This window comes from Bubalus kerabau, chromosome 1 (assembly GCF_029407905.1).
Source record: "Bubalus kerabau isolate K-KA32 ecotype Philippines breed swamp buffalo chromosome 1, PCC_UOA_SB_1v2, whole genome shotgun sequence".
Lineage (NCBI taxonomy): Eukaryota > Metazoa > Chordata > Mammalia > Artiodactyla > Bovidae > Bubalus > Bubalus kerabau.
Genome location: NC_073624.1, coordinates 67,325,793 through 67,343,557, shown reverse-complemented (window position 1 = coordinate 67,343,557; position 17,765 = coordinate 67,325,793).

Genomic DNA, 17,765 nt, shown 5'->3' with positions numbered 1-17,765 from the left:
CATCAGAGACTGAGAGATTTACACTCATAGACCCTCTCTGAGAGAACTACTAAAGAACATACTTCAGTAAAAAGGAAATTAAACCAGGAGGAAGGAAAAAAGAGTATGAAGCAACAGTGAGGAAAAAAATTTATATATATGTGGGTAAATATAAGTAAGCAATGACTTATTTATAATAATAATCGACTAATTTAGGCAGGGTATGAAAAACAAGTTTTAACTAACTTAACAGAAAAAATTTAAATTGAACAAGGTTGCCACTTGTTCAATTTATTTATGGCAAATAGATGGAGGGAAAATGGAAACAGTGACAGGCTTTATTTTCTTGGGCTTCAAAATCACAGCAGACAGTGACTGCAGCCATGAAATTAAAAGACGCTTCTCCTTGGAAGAAAAGATATAACAAACCTAGACAGCATATTAAAAAGCAGAGACATTACTTTGCTGACAAAAGTCCATCTAGTCGAAGTTATGGTTTTTCCAGTAGTCATGTATGGATGTGAGAGTTAAACCATAAAGAACGCTGAGTATCGAAGAATTAATGTTTCCTAACTGCAGTCCTGGAGAAGATTCTTGAGAGTTCCTTGTACAGCAAGGAGATCAAACCAGTCAATTCTAAAGGAAACCAACCCTGAATATTCATTGGAAGGACTGATGCTGAAGCTGAAGCTGCAATACTTTGGCCACCTAGTCCAAAGAGCCGACTCATTGGAAAAGAGCTTGATGCTGGGAAAGATTGAGGGCAGAAGGAGAGGGGGGCAACAACGGATGAGATAGTTGGATGGTATCATTGACTCAATGGACACGAGTTTGAGCAAGCTCCAGGAGCTAGTGAAGGACAGGGAAGACTGGTGTGTTGTAATGCATGGGTCGCAAAGAGTCAGACACAACTGAGCAACTGAACAACAGGCTTGTTGGAAGAGGCTGAGGAACAGAGTTAAAACTTTCTAAACCTCTCCCCCAAAATTGTTTCAGAGGAAAATAAAGAGACTGATACATTTTAAATATTATAAAGTTTAGGATAAATGTCAATTTTAGGAGAAATAGGTATGAAAATAGAATATATAACTTCCAAAACAGCAAATGGAGAAAAAGGAATAAAGAAGTCTGGATCATGCTACAGAAGGGGAAAGTGAAAGTGAAAGTCACTCAGTCACGTCCCACTCTGCAACCATATGGAGAAGTCCATGGAATTCTCCAAGCCAGAACACTGGAGTGGGTAGTCTTTCCTTTCTCCAGGGGATCTTCCCAATCCAGGTCTCCCATGTTGCAGGCAGATTCTTTACCAGCTGAGTCACAAGGGATGCCCAAGAATACTGGAGTGGGTAGCCTATCCCTTCTCCAGGGGATCTTCCCCACCCAGGAACTGAACCCAGGTCTCCTCCATTGCATGCAGATTCTTTACCAACTGAGCTATCAAGGGAGCCCTACTGAAGGGGAAGGGAGTAAGCAAGGAAAAGGCAAAGTAAAATCCATGTAATAAATAAGTATAAATATAGCATTAATAAAAACAAATGCAATTGGATTATTGCATTCAGTTCAGTTCAGTTGCTCAGTCATGTGCGACTCTTTGCGATCCCATGAATTGCAGCACTCCAGGCCTCCCTGTCCATCACCAACTCCCGGAGATTAATCAAACTCATGTCCATCGAATCGGTGATGCCATCCAGCCATCTCATCCTCTGTCATCCCCTTCTCCTCCTGCCCCCAATCCCTCCCAGCATGAGGGTCTTTTCCAATGAGTCAACTCTTCACACCAGGTGGCCAAAGTATTGGAGTTTCAGCTTTAGCATCAGTCCTTCCAATGAATACCCAGGACTAATCTCCTTTAGGATGGACTGGTTGGATCTCCTTGCAATCCAAGAGACTCACTCTCAAGAGTCTTCTCCAACACCACAGTTCAAAAGCATCAATTCTTCAGCACTCAGCTTTCCTTATAGTCCAACTCTCGCATCCATATATGACCATAGCCTTGACTAGATGGATCTTTGTTGGCAAAGTAATGTCTCTGCTTTTTAAAACAGAAATCAAGCCAGTTGTAAACTTCTCAAAGATATTTTTAAAGTAAAATTAACAGAAAAGGGAAAGTTACGTACCAGGCAAATACTAACAGCCAAAAGAAATACAGGCTAGAATGTTAATATTAACAAGAAAAAAAAAAGCACTAATAAGAAAAAGAAGGGACACTATAATGATAAAAGGTAACAACTGTGAACCAATAAGTACGTAACATCATATCTTTTTAATATACTCCTTATAGAAAGCAACAGACTAAGCAGAAAAAGTTAAGGAAATATAGAAACAACACAGTAAACTACTTGAACTAAAATCTTCAAAGAATCTTTTCTCCACAGATACCAAATATGCATTCTTTTCAGGGATACATGATGTATTTACATAAATTGACCAGGGAATAAAAATCAAAATAAGTATTAATAAAGTTTAAAGAACTGATGACAGGAGAGGAGGAGCCAAGATGGCGGAGGAGTAGGACGGGGAGAACACTTTCTCCCCCACAAATTCATCAAAAGAGCATTTAAACGTCGAGTAAATTCCACAAAACAACTTCTGAATGCTGGCAGAGGACATCAGGCACCCAGAAAAGCAACCCAACTCTTCGAAAGGAGGTAGGAAAAAATATAAAAGACAAAAAAAGAGACAAAAGAGGGAGGGACGGAGTTCCGTCCCGGGAAGGGAGTCTTAAAAAGAGAGAAGTTTCCAAACACCAGGAAACCTTCTCACTGCCAAATCTGTGCCAAGCTTTGGAAGCACAGAGGGCAACATAAAAGGGAGGAAAAAAATAAATAAACAATTAAAAATCACAGATTGTGAGCCCTACAGTAACTCCCCCAGCGGAGAAGCAGCGCAGACGCCTGCACACGGCATTAGCAAGCGGGGGCTGGGCAGGGAAGCACGGCGTGGGCTGTGTCCCTTAGAGTAAGAATCCGCCCGAATGTCCTGAGCGCTATCTGAGCGAAATAATTTGGGCTAGCAAACCGGACTGTGGGATATCTACCACGCGAAAAGCCAGCCCTAACCTAAGACACCGCCAGGCCCGCGCACAGAACAAAGGACTGAACAGAGATAGCCAGTTGCAGACCTTCCCCCTCCGGTGACAGGCAGCCAGAGCCGTAAGGGGGCAATCACAGCCCAAGAGAGACACTATCTATAAAACTGTAAGCAGGCTTCTTTGCTAACTAAAACTTCTTGGGGGTCTGGACGGTCAACATCTGCCTGAGAAGGTGCGCCGGTTTTACACCCAGATAACCGAGTGGCGGGGAGGCGATAAGTCGCAGCATTGGCGCCCGCCAAACACATCACCTGAGCTGCTCGGATCTGGGAAGAGCACAAAATGCAGGCCCAACCGAGTCTGCGCCTCTGAGGACTACCCGAGTGCCTGAACCTGAGCGGCTTGGACCTGGGAGCTCAGCCCAGGGCCGGCCTCTGATTGTTCCCGGTGGAACAACCTAGAGCCCGAGCAGTGTGGGCAGGGAGGCTACACGCGCCGTGAGCGGGGGCAGACCCAGTGTGGCTGAGGCACTGCGAGCACATGCCAGTGTTATCTGTTTGCAGCATCCCTCCCTCCCTCCCCACAGCGCGGCTGAACAAGTGAGCCTAAATAAAAAAAAAAAAATAGTGTCCTCCACCGTCCCCTTTGTGTCAGGGCGGGAACCAGACACTGAAGAGACCAGCAAACAGAAGAAGCTATAACAGAGGGAAATGCCTTGGAAGCTACAGGCCATAGATTAAAACCCTGTGGTTACTACGGACTACGTAGGATCTTGAGAAATATAAGTCAGACCAAGGAACTAGCCAAAAATGAACTGAACCCACAATACTCACAACAAAACCAGAGAAAGACCTAGATATATTTTTACTATTTTTACGATCAATCTTTCTTTCTTTTTTTTCTTTTTTTTAATTAAAAAAAAAATTTTTAAGTCCTCTATTGTCCTTTAATTTTCACTTTTATAACTATTACTTTGCAAAAAAAAAAAAAAAAAAGACCCTATTTTTTTTCTTCTTCAGCAAACTTCATATATATATTTTATAATTTTTTGACCGTGTTTTGTTTTGTTTTGTTTTGTTTTTTTCTTTTTCTTTTTCTTCTTTTCTTTAACATTGTATTTTTGAAATTCCAAACTCTACTCTAGATTTTTAATTTTAGCCTTTTGGTATATGTTATCAATTTTGTACCTATAGTTTTTTTCATAATTTCTGTGACTTTTTTTTTTCTCTGTTTCTTTCTCTTCTTCTTTTGTATAACATCGTATATCTGCAATTCCAAACTCTACTCAAGATTTTTAATTTATGCTTTTTGGTATTTGATATCAATTCTGTACCTGTATTTTCTTTATAATTTTTGCGACATTGTTTTTGTTGGTTTGTTTGTTTTCTCTCTTTATTTTTCTTCTTCTTTTTTTTAACATTGTATTTTTGAAATTCCAAACTCTACTCTTGATTTTTAACTTTTGCTTTTTGGTATTAGTTATCAATTTTGTACCTCTAGTTTCTTTATAATTTTCGCGACCTTGTTTGTTTTTCTTTGTTTGTTTTTTCTCTCTTTCTTTTCCTTCTTCTTTTCTTTAACATCGTATTTTTGAAATTCCAAACTCTAGATTTTTAATTTTAGCCTTTTGGTATATGTTATCAATTTTGTACATATAGTTTTTTTTATAATTTCTGTGACTTTTTTTTTCTTTCTTTTTTTTCCCTCTGTTTCTTTCTCTTCTTCTTTTATATAACATCGTACATCTGCAATTCCAAACTCTACTCAAGATTTTTAATTTATGCTTTTTGGTATTTGATATCAATTTTGTACCTGTATTTTCTTTATAATTTTTGCAACATTGTTTTTGTTGGTTTGTTTGTTTTCTCTCTTTATTTTTCTTCTTCTTTTTTTTTAACATTGTATTTTTGAAATTCCAAACTCTACTCTAGATTTTTAATTTTTGCTTTCTGGTATTAGTTATCAATTTTGTACCTGTAGTTTCTTTATAATTTTTGCAACCTTGTTTGTTTTTCTTTGTTCATTTTTTCTCTCTTTCTTTTCCTTCTTCTTTTCATTAACATCGCATTTTTGAAATTCCAAACTCTACTCTAGATTTTTAATTTTTGCTTTTATGTATTTGTTACCAATTTTGTACCTTTAAGAACCCAATCTTCAGGACCCATTTTTCACTAGAGAACGAGATTACTGGCTTGACTGCTCTCTCTCCCTTTGGACTCTCCGTTTTCTCCACCAGGTCGCCTGTATCTCCTCCCTAACCCCTCTCTACTCTACCCAACGCTGTGAATTTCTGTGTGTTCCAGACGGTGGAGAACACTTAGGGAACTGATTACTGGCTGGATCTGTCTCCCTCCTTTTCATTTCCCCCTTTTATCCTTCTGGCCACCTCTGTCTCCTGCCTCCTTCTTCTCTTCTCTGTATAACTCCGTGAACATCTCTGAGCGGTCCAGTTGTGGAGTGCACATAAGGAAATGACTACTGGCTAGCCCACTCTCTCCACTATTGATTCCACCTCATCTCATTTGGGTCACCTCTAACTCCCTCCTCCCACTTCTCTTCTCCATGTAACGCTGTGAACCTCTCTGAGTGACCCTCACAGTAGAGAAACTTTTCATCTTTAACGTAGATGTTTTATCAACGGTGCTGTATAGAAGGAGAAGTTTTGAAACTACTGTAAAAATAAGACCGATAACTGGAAGTAGGAGGCTTAAGTCCAAACCCTGACTCCAGGGAACTCCTGACTCCAAGGAACATTAATTGACAGGAGCTCATCAAACGCCTCCATACCGACACTGAAACCAAGCACCACACAAGGGCCAACAAGTTCCAGGGCAAGACATACCAAGCAAATTCTCCAGCAACAAAGGAACACAGCCCTGAGCTTCAAGATACAGGCTGCCCAAAGTCACCCCAAAACCATACACATCTCATAACTCATTACTGGACATTTCATTACACTCCAGAGAGAAGAAATACAGCTCCATCCACCAGAACATCGACACAAGCTTCCCTAACCAGGAAACCTTGACAAGCCACCTGTACAAACCCACACACAGTGAGGAAACACCACAATAAAGAGAACTCCACAAACTGCCAGAATACAGAAAAGACACCCCAAACTCAGTAATTTAAACAAGATGAAGAGACAGAGGAATAGCCAGCAGATAAAGGAACAGGATAAATGCCCACCAAACCAAACAAAAGAGGAAGAGATAGGGAATCCACCTGATAAAGAATTCCGAATAATGATAGTGAAATTGATCCAAAATCTTGAAATTAAAATGGAATCACAGATAAATAGCCTGGAGGCAAGGATTGAGAAGATGCAAGAAAGGTTTAACAAGGACTTAGAAGAAATAAAAAAGAGTCAATATATAATGAATAATGCAATAAGTGAAATTAAAAACACTCTGGAGGCAACAAATAGTAGAATAACAGAGGCAGAAGATAGGATTAGTGAATTAGAAGATAGAATGGTAGAAATAAATGAATCAGAGAGGATAAAAGAAAAACGAATTAAAAGAAATGAGGACAATCTCAGAGACCTCCAGGACAATATTAAATGCTACAACATTCGAATCATAGGGGTCCCAGAAGAAGACAAAAAGAAAGACCATGAGAAAATACTTGAGGAGATAATAGTTGAAAACTTCCCTAAAATGGGGAAAGAAATAATCACCCAAGTCCAAGAAACCCAGAGAGTCCCAAACAGGATAAACCCAAGGCGAAACACCCCAAGACACATATTAATCAAATTAACAAAGATCAAACACAAAGAACAAATATTAAAAGCAGCAAGAGAAAAACAACAAATAACACACAAGGGAATACCCATAAGGATAACAGCTGATCTTTCAATAGAAACTCTTCAAGCCAGGAGGGAATGGCAAGACATACTTAAAATGATGAAAGAAAATAACCTACAGCCCAGATTATTGTACCCAGCAAGAATCTCATTCAAGTATGAAGGAGAAATCAAAAGCTTTTCAGACAAGCAAAAGCTGAGAGAATTCTGCACCACCAAACCAGCTCTCCAACAAATACTAAAGGATATTCTCTAGACAGGAAACACAAAAACGGTGTATAAATTCGAACCCAAAACAATAAAGTAAATGGCAACAGGATCATACTTATCAATAATTACCTTAAACGTAAATGGGTTGAATGCCCCAACCAAAAGACAAAGACTGGCTGAATGGATACAAAAACAAGACCCCTACATATGTTGTCTACAAGAGACCCACCTCAAAACAGGGGACACATACAGACTGAAAGTGAAGGGCTGGAAAAAGATTTTCCATGCAAATAGGGACCAAAAGAAAGCAGGAGTAGCAATACTCATATCAGATAAAATAGACTTTAAAACAAAGGCTGTGAAAAGAGACAAAGATGGTCACTACATAATGATCAAAGGATCAATCCAAGAAGAAGATATAACAATTATAAATATATATGCACCCAACACGGGAGCACCGCAGTATGTAAGACAAATGCTAACAAGTATGAAAGGAGAAATTAACAGTAACACAATAATAGTGGGAGACTTTAATACCCCACTCACACCTATGGATAGATCAACTAAACAGAAAATTAACAAGGAAACACAAACTTTAAATGATACGATAGACCAGTTAGACCTAATTGATATCTATAGGACATTTCATCCCAAAACAATGAATTTCACCTTTTTCTCAAGCGCACATGGAACCTTCTCCAGGATAGATCACATCCTGGGCCATAAAGCTAGCCTTGGTAAATTCAAAAAAATACAAATCATTCCAAGCATCTTTTCTGACCACAATGCAGTAAGATTAGATCTCAATTACAAGAGAAAAACTATTAAAAATTCCAACATACGGAGGCTGAACAACACGCTGCTGAATAACCAACAAACCACAGAAGAAATCAAAAAAGAAATCAAAATATGCATAGAAACGAATGAAAATGAAAACACAACAAACCAAAACCTGTGGGACACGGTAAAAGCAGTCCTAAGGGGAAAGTTCATAGCAATACAGGCACACCTCAAGAAACAAGAAAAAAGTCAAATAAATAACCTAACTCTACACCTAAAGCAACTAGAAAAGGAAGAAATGAAGAACCCCAGGGTTAGTAGAAGGAAAGAAATCTTAAAACTTAGAGCAGAAATAAATGCAAAAGAAACAAAAGAGATCATAGCAAAAATCAACAAAACCAAAAGCTGGTTTTTTGAAAGGATAAATAAAATTAACAAACCATTAGCCAGACTCATCAAGAAACAAAGGGAGAAAAATCAAATCAATAAAATTAGAAATGAAAATGGAGAGATCACAACAGACAACACAGAAATACAAAGGATCATAAGAGACTACTATCAACAATTATATGCCAATAAAATGGACAACGAGGAAGAAATGGACAAATTCTTAGAAAAGTACAACTTTCCAAAACTCGACCAAGAAGAAATAGAGAATCTTAACAGACCCATCACAAGCACGGAAATTGAAACTGTAATCAAAAATCTTCCAGCAAACAAAAGCCCAGGTCCAGACGGTTTCACAGCTGAATTCTACCAAAAATTTAGAGAAGAGCTAACACCTATCCTGCTCAAACTCTTCCAGAAAATTGCAGAGGATGGTAAACTTCCAAACTCATTCTATGAGGCCACCATCACCCTAATACCAAAACCTGACAAAGATCCCACAAAAAAAGAAAACTACAGGCCAATATCACTGATGAACATAGATGCAAAAATCCTTAACAAAATTCTAGCAATCAGAATCCAACAACACATTAAAAAGATCATACACCATGACCAAGTGGGCTTTATCCCAGGGATGCAAGGATTCTTCAATATCCGCAAATCAATCAATGTAATACACCACATTAACAAATTGAAAAATAAAAACCATATGATTATCTCAATAGATGCAGAGAAAGCCTTTGACAAAATTCAACATCCATTTATGATAAAAACTCTCCAGAAAGCAGGAATAGAAGGAACATACCTCAACATAATCAAAGCTGTATATGACAAACCCACAGCAAACATTATCCTCAATGGTGAAAAATTGAAAGCATTTCCTCTAAAGTCAGGAACAAGACAAGGGTGCCCACTTTCACCATTACTATTCAACATAGTTTTGGAAGTTTTGGCCACAGCAATCAGAGCAGAAAAAGAAATAAAAGGAATCCAAATTGGAAAAGAAGTAAAGCTCTCACTGTTTGCAGATGACATGATCCTCTACATAGAAAACCCTAAAGACTCCACCAGAAAATTACTAGAACTAATCAATGACTATAGTAAAGTTGCAGGATATAAAATCAACACACAGAAATCCCTTGCATTCCTATACACTAATAATGAGAAAACAGAAAGAGAAATTAAGGAAACAATTCCATTCACCATTGCAACGGAAAGAATAAAATACTTAGGAATATATCTACCTAAAGAAACTAAAGACCTATATATAGAAAACTATAAAACACTGGTGAAAGAAATCAAAGAGGACACTAACAGATGGAGAAATATACCATGTTCATGGATTGGAAGAATCAATATAGTGAAAATGAGTATACTACCCAAAGCAATCCATAGATTCAATGCAATCCCTATCAAGCTACCAACAGTATTCTTCACAGAGCTAGAACAAATAATTTCACAATTTGTATGGAAATACAAAAAACCTCGAATAGCCAAAGCGATCTTGAGAAAGAAGAATGGAACTGGAGGAATCAACCTACCTGACTTCAGGCTCTACTACAAAGCCACAGTTATCAAGACAATATGGTACTGGCACAAAGACAGAAATATAGATCAATGGAACAAAATAGAAAGCCCAGAGATTAATCCACGCACATATGGACACCTTATCTTTGACAAAGGAGGCAAGAATATACAATGGATTAAAGACAGTCTCTTTAACAAGTGGTGCTGGGAAATCTGGTCAACCACTTGTAAAAGAATGAAACTAGAACACTTTCTAACACCATACACAAAAATAAACTCAAAATGGATTAAAGATCTAAACGTAAGACCAGAAACTATAAAACTCCTAGAGGAGAACATAGGCAAAACACTCTCTGACATACATCACAGCAGGATCCTCTATGACCCACCTCCCAGAATATTGGAAATAAAAGCAAAAATAAACAAATGGGACCTAATTAAACGTAAAAGCTTCTGCACATCAAAGGAAACTATTAGCAAGGTGAAAAGACAGCCTTCAGAATGGGAGAAGATAATAGCAAATGAAGCAACTGACAAACAACTAATCTCGAGAATATACAAGCAACTCCTACAGCTCAACTCCAGAAAAATAAATGACCCAATCAAAAAATGGGCCAAAGAACTAAATAGACATTTCTCCAAAGAAGACATACAGATGGCTAACAAACACATGAAAAGATGCTCAACATCACTCATTATCAGAGAAATGCAAATCAAAACCACTATGAGGTACCATTTCACACCAGTCAGAATGGCTGCGATCCAAAAGTCTACAAGTAATAAATGCTGGAGAGGGTGTGGAGAAAAGGGAACCCTCTTACACTGTTGGTGGGAATGCAAACTAGTACAGCCACTATGGAGAACAGTGTGGAGATTCCTTAAAAAACTGGAAATAGAACTGCCTTATGATCCAGCAATCCCACTGCTGGGCATACACACTGAGGAAACCAGAAGGGAAAGAGACACGTGTACCCCAGTGTTCATCGCAGCACTGTTTATAATAGCCAGGACATGGAAGCAACCTAGATGCCCATCAGCAGATGAATGGGTAAGAAAGCAGTGGTACATATACACAATGGAGTATTACTCAGCCATTAAAAAGAATACATTTGAATCAGTTCTAATGAGGTGGATGAAACTGGAGCCTATCATACAGAGTGAAGTAAGCCAGAAAGAAAAACACCAATACAGTATACTAACGCATATATATGGAATTTAGAAAGATGGTAACAACAACCCTGTGTACGAGACAGCAAAAGAGACACTGATGTATAGAACAGTCTTATGGACTCTGAGAGAGAGGGAGAGGGTGGGAAGATTTGGGAGAATGGCATTGAAACATGTAAAATATCATGTATGAAACGAGTTGCCAGTCCAGGTTCGATGCACGATACTGGATGCTTGGGGCTGGTGCACTGGGACGACCCAGAGGGATGGTGTGGGGAGGGAGGAGGGAGGAGGGTTCAGGATGGGGAACACATGTATACCTGTGGTGGATTCATTTTGATATTTGGCAAAACTAATACAATTATGTAAAGTTTAAAAAATAAAATAAAATTAAAAAAAAATAAAGAACGATGACAGAAAAAAAATTGATCTCAACACAGGGCTATTAAAGTAGAAGCAAATACTTAATGGGGTGCTCACTAATGCATCTTTACAATGTCCTAAAATTTGCAAACAAAAGTCCAAAATAGAAGAATAAATAAATAAATGTGGTGTGTATATATATATATATATATAATAGAATATTTGGAAATATGACAGATCTCCAAAATACAATAATGAGTAACAAAAGCAAGAGGATGGATGGTAAGGTAAGTATGGTAAATTTATGTTTATTTATGTAAATATTGAAAACACATAAGAAAACTTCACAGTTGGATATATACGCCTTAAAGTATCAAAACATAAATTGAAAGCATACTTGCCAAAATAATGATAATGGTGGCCTCAGAATGAAGGGAGATGTTGGGGACTGCAAAGAGGCTTTATAAGTATGTTCCATTTCTAGAGACAGAGAAGGCAATGGCACCCCACTCCAGTACTCTTGCCTAGAAAATCCCATGGACAGAGGAGCCTGGTAGGCTGCAGTCCATGGGGTCGCTAAGAGTCTGGACACGACTGAGCGACTTCACTTTCTCTTTTCACTTTCATGCATTGGAGAAGGAAATGGCAACCCACTCCAGTGTTCTTGCCTGGAGAATCCCAGGGACGGGGGAGCCTGGTGGGCTGCCGTCTATGGGGTCGCACAGAGTTGGACACGACTGAAGTGACTTAGCACAGCATAGCATTTCTAGAGAGGCAGTAATGGATCACGATGAAGAGCGCAGGTTCAGGGGCTGGACTGCCTGGGCTCAAATCCTAATTATGCCACTTTCTGTGTCCCAGTGTCCTCACCTGCTAATTTTAGTTAATAATATTCCCTACCTAGTAGGGCTGTTCGGGTTTAGATAAGCTAATGTATGTAGAACACTAGAACAGTGCTTGGTACATTGTAGCCACTCAAGAAATAAATGTTAATTTTTCTTTTAGTTGAGAATTTTTAAAGATGGGAAATTGGAGAGAAAGTGTAGAAAAAACTCTTTGGAGAAGTCTGGCTACAAAAAGCAAAAAAATACAGCTTTTCAGCTAAAGCAATGTGTGGAATCCAGAAGAGTTTATTTAAAATGGGAGATAATTGATTGTGTTTGTAAACAAATGAAAATGAATCAAATGGAGGGGAAAGACTGATGGTTCAGAAAAGAGACAAAAGAGCCTAAGTGACTGTCTTTAAGAAGGATAGGGCTTTGATAAGGAATAAAGGTTCATAGCACATGTGGAAAAATAATTCCTTGTGGGAAGGAGAAACAAACTTCTATTATTTCAGGAAAGGAGAAAATGATACAGGCATGGAAGTTTGAGAGGAAAGGCTGATGAAACTCCCTTTTGATGATTTTTGTTTTCTCAGTGAATTTGAGAAGCAGTCTTCAGTGGAAGTCTAAGAAATTGGAAGATGTAAATCCATGCAGCATATTAAAGATTGAGCTTACTAGAGAGAAGCAGCAAGAGAGTGTACAGAATTGAACGGGCACTGTTGGGGTCCTTTATTGGACAGGAACCTGGCGGTCCGGAGGCGATGATAAGAAAGTGAAAGAGAGAAAGAGGCTGATACTCCCTGGTTTACGCAGAAAACCAATAAAGTCCTTGACACAGGACTTGCATCTCTCACGAAGGCACCGGGCGCCCTCTCGAGGTGGGTGAAGGCAAAGGGCGCCTTCTCGAGAGAGTCTTAGAAGCCCAGGCAGGAGAGTAAGACTGGTCTCTGCGCTCCAAGGAATCAGCCGAGGACAGTGAGAGAGAGAGAGAAAGAAAGAAAGAAAGACATGGGGACCCACGCTCTGATGGAGCAAAGGTGCTTTAATGATTTTTCTGTGAGTATATATAGGCTGTAGTACAAGAAGTTTGTTTTGTCAATGGTAAAGATCAGAAAACCAAACGGACAGCAACTGTTACCTAGGGAACAAGGGATGATAATGGTCACAAAGTCAGGAGACAATCCATATCTCAAGAAAGGGGATCGAGACTAAGCAGTTTTGTCATAAAGAGAATGTTTACTAAAGGAGATTCAAGCCTGTCTTACACAATGACCCCAGTTCCTGGGAGCAGCGTGCTGTTCCGCTTAAAAAGAAACAAAGGACTTGTGAGAAACAGCACATAGGAATCCTCCTGTTAAACATTCCCTGAGGTGGCACTGAAGGTAGTGATCATGAAGTGACACTTTTTCCAACCTGCCTGTCAGGCAGCCACACTTGGCTGTGTGGGCATATGCATGGAGATAGTAAAAGGCTGGACCTACATGGAATGTAGATTTGTCAGCAGCTAAGGTGTTGGAAAAGACTTGTGAGAGTCCCTTGGACTGCAAGGAGATCCAACCAGTCCATTCTAAAGGAGATCAGTCCTGGGTGTTCTTTGGAAGGAATGATGCTAAAGCTGAAACTCCAGTACTTTGGCCACCTCATGCAAACAGTTGACTCACTGGAAAAGACTCTGACGCTGGGTGGGATTGGGGGCAGGAGGAGAAGGGGACGACAGAGGATGAGATGGCTGGATGGCATCACTGACTCAATGGATATGAGTTTGGGTGAACTCTGGGAGTTGGTGATGGACAGGGGAGGCCTGGCGTGCTGCAATTCATGGGGTCGCAAAGAGTCAGACACGACTGAGCAACTGAACTGAACTGAACTGAAAGTGACAATTCCATTATACTAAATATTATACGATTAAAATTATCATGGATTCAAAGTGGATGAGGAAGAGGGGAACAAAGACAAAAGAGGGCTGAGGGATAGAGAGAACATGGGTTAAAGCTCTCAGAGTCTTCTTAGAATTGTTTCTATAGGTGACTAAGGAGGTAAACAGGAAAGACATTACTCAGAGAATGAGATGCATGATTTTACTGTGAAATTTTTATTTTAAAATTGAAGCAGCGAGAGAATACATAGCTGACTTGGAGTAGAAGGAATAATAAGTGGGGATGAGACGGCCAAGACACTGAGTGGTCAGAGTATTGGTTAAGTCAGCTACAGGACACTGAGGGTGCTCAAAACTGAGAAGCAGATAAAACACCGTGATCAGGTTTGTATTTTATCAATAGAAATATCCCAGCTACAACAAGGATGACGGATCTGAAAGGATCAAGACTGGAGAAAGGGAGACCATTACTGCAAACCTGTACGATCATGGCGGTTCAGATTAAGATGGTGAGAAAGCAGGAAAGAAATGGACATTTTCAAGAGATGCTGAGATGGCAGAAGAGCTCTGTGTTTTGTGGCAGAAGGTGGGAGTGAGGAAGGAGTCAAGACACCAAGATAAGGTAACTGAGGCAGATGCTAACACCGTTCTCTGGAAAAGGAGAAAGAGAACGGTGTTAGCCATCTGCCTGAGTTACCTTATCTTACTGCTCTGGGGACCACCTAAACTGGAGATAAATCACCTAATCAGTATGGATGTAAAAATAGCACAGCAATGACAACAATTAATATCTAGAGGTCAAAATTCCAGCTAAGGTTTCTAGTTCAAATGTTGATAATACATTTCAGTGGTTTGATACAGTTTCTATATAATAGCAGCACACAGTGAAGTCTTTTAAGTCTAGAAGAAAATTTAAATTATTAATAAATTTGGTCTGGACATAATTGCTTTGCCCGAAGATTAAAGGACTCCCAAACATCATAAAGATTAAATATTAAAATAAGTTACTTCCATTTCTTGATAGATGGGTTAATATCTGGTTTTTAAATTTGCATTTAAAAAATCAGTTAAGAAGCATAACATCAGTGCAACTTGATTAGACTAATATTTGAAACTCTCACTAATCAAATTAACACGGTGCCCCACAATACACAACTTAAATATTTAAAAAATGAATATATAACTTTGTTACATGTTATGTTTTCTCAGTGACAAGTTGATGTTGTGAGCACAGGTTTTAGAAAGAGCTGTGTTTCTAAAAAGTTACTTTTATACATCTTTCATTTGCTGAATCTTAATCTTCTGAATATAATGGAAAAGTCAACCTGCATAGTAAAAATTTCTGATTCATTCAAATAATAACCCAATATCCATGTTAATTACTGTGATTTAATTATGGCATCTTCCCCCTTTCCAGAATATTTATGAATTATTCTTTGTGTAATCCCAAGGTATGTTATTAATGCAAATGAAAGGACAGTTTAGTTATAAATATTAATGACCTGGGGAAAGTAACTTTAGGCCTGGAATTTTGTAACACAATCAATTTTTGTCTTTAATTCCTCATATTGCTTGATTATAGATGTTTCAATCAGGCATAGGTTTTTGTTTTATTCTCTTTGATGGAAGGTTAGAAATAATAGTATTATAATAATCAAATTTTTAAAAATACAGCATAATGTAACCTGTGGTAGTTTTTGAAATTTCCATTTGGTTGTAAAATATGTTCTCCTGTAATAATTAAGTACATAATGAATTTAAGGGCTAAAGAACAGCTGCTTTATAACATTTACAAGAAGTAATTTACATTTCTGAGAGGAAGTAAGAAATTTTTAACATAAATGTAATTAGAATCCGCTGGACCCCTTTTCTATTGGTCTTTTAAAGACAGGTTTCTCTGATACACATTTTTCAATAGCTATTAAAGAAATTCAGTACTTTCGTTCTCCACTTGTAAGATAAGTGTTTAAGGGTACATGAAATTCTTCGGGCACTTTACTTTGAGGTTTACCTGACGAATTATCAGGGTGACTATAACTACTATAGCTTCAATAATTCATAACTGATTCTCAATTATTATTTTATGCAGCTTTAAACACGGAAGTATATTCCAGGAAAGTCTGCAAATAAATATTCCATTTACCATTGGGAGTGCTAAAATGTAATAAAGATGTCAAAGAGTTGAAGAGCTCTCTATTTAAGGCTAGAAATAACTAATATTTAGTAAATATTTTGGGTAAACCAGATTGCCAGTATCAGTATTCATTTATCCCCCAAATAATTAGAAAGTTGTTAATAACAGTAAAAAGTACTTGAAGTTGTATTAAAATTGTCAACCATCATGACAGAGCATGAGAAATGGGTAAAAGCCAATTATAATAGCAGTGTTCAGTCAGTTCATTTCAGTCGTTCAGTCTTATCTGACTCTTTGCAACCCCTTGGACTGCAGCACACCAGGCCTCCCTGTCCATCACCAACTCCTGGAGCTTGCTCAAACTCATGTCCACTGAGTCAGTGATGCCATCCAACCAACTCATCCTCTGTCATACCCTCCTCCTGCCTTCAGTCTTTCCCAGAAGCAGGGTCTTTTCCAATGAGTCAGTTCTTCATATCAGGTAGCCCAAGTATTGGAGCTCAGCTTCAGCATCAGTCCTTCCAATGAATATTCAGGACTGATTTCCTTTAGGATTGATTGGCTTTATCTCCTTGCAGTCCAAGAGACTCTCAAGAGTCTTCTCCAACACCACAGTTTAAAAGCATCAATTCTTCAGTGCTCAGCTTTCTTTATAGTCCAACTCTCACATCCATACATGACTACTGGAAAAACCATAGCTTTGACTAGACAGACCTTTGTCAGCAAGGTAATATCTCTGCTTTTTAATATGCTGTCTAGGTTGGTCATAGCTTTTCTTCCAAGGAGCAAGCGTCTTTTAATTTCATGGCTACAGTCACCATCTGCAGTGATTTTGGAGCCCAAGAAAATAAAGTCTGTCACTGTTCCCATTATTTCCCCATCTATTTGCCATGAAGTGATGGGACCGGATGCCACGATCTTAGTTTTTTGAATGTTGAGTTTTAAACCAGCTTTTTCACTCTCACTTTCATCAAGAGGCTTTTAGTTCTTCTTCACTTTCTGCCATAAGGGTGGTGTCATCTGCGTATCAGAGGCTATTGTTATTTCTCCCGGCAATCTTGATTCCAGCTTGTGCTTCATCCAGCCCAGCATTTCACATGATGTACTCTGCATATAACGTAAATAAACAGGGTGACAATATACAGCCTTAACGTACTCCTTTCCCAATTTGGAACCAGTCCATTGTTCCATGTCCAGTTCTAACTGTTGCTTCTTGACCCACACACAGATTTTTAAGGAGACAGGTAAGGTGGTCTGGTATTCCCAATATTCGCAGTGTTCATTGAGAGCCTGCAAAGTGCAAGTCACTATGCTAAGTGCTTTATCATGTCATGGTTTAATCAGCCCTTGTAACTAACCTATGAAGCGGATACTATTATTGCTTCCGTTTGAGAGACCAGGAGCCTGAGCCTTTGTATGAGCAGTTTCATCATGGTCTCCAGAGCTGGTCTCCAGAAGGCTATTGGCTTCAACTCTCCCCTTTCTGATCCCAAAGACTGTGGTCCTTCAACCCTCCTCTATCTCCCCTCCAGGTAGGATAGCATGATGGTCAAGAGCATAGACAGCATGCTCTCCCATTTCTTCAGTTCAGTTCAGTTCAGTCACTCAGTCATATCTGACTCTTTGTGACCCCATGAACCACAGCACGCCAGGCCTCCCTGTCCATCACCAACTCCCGG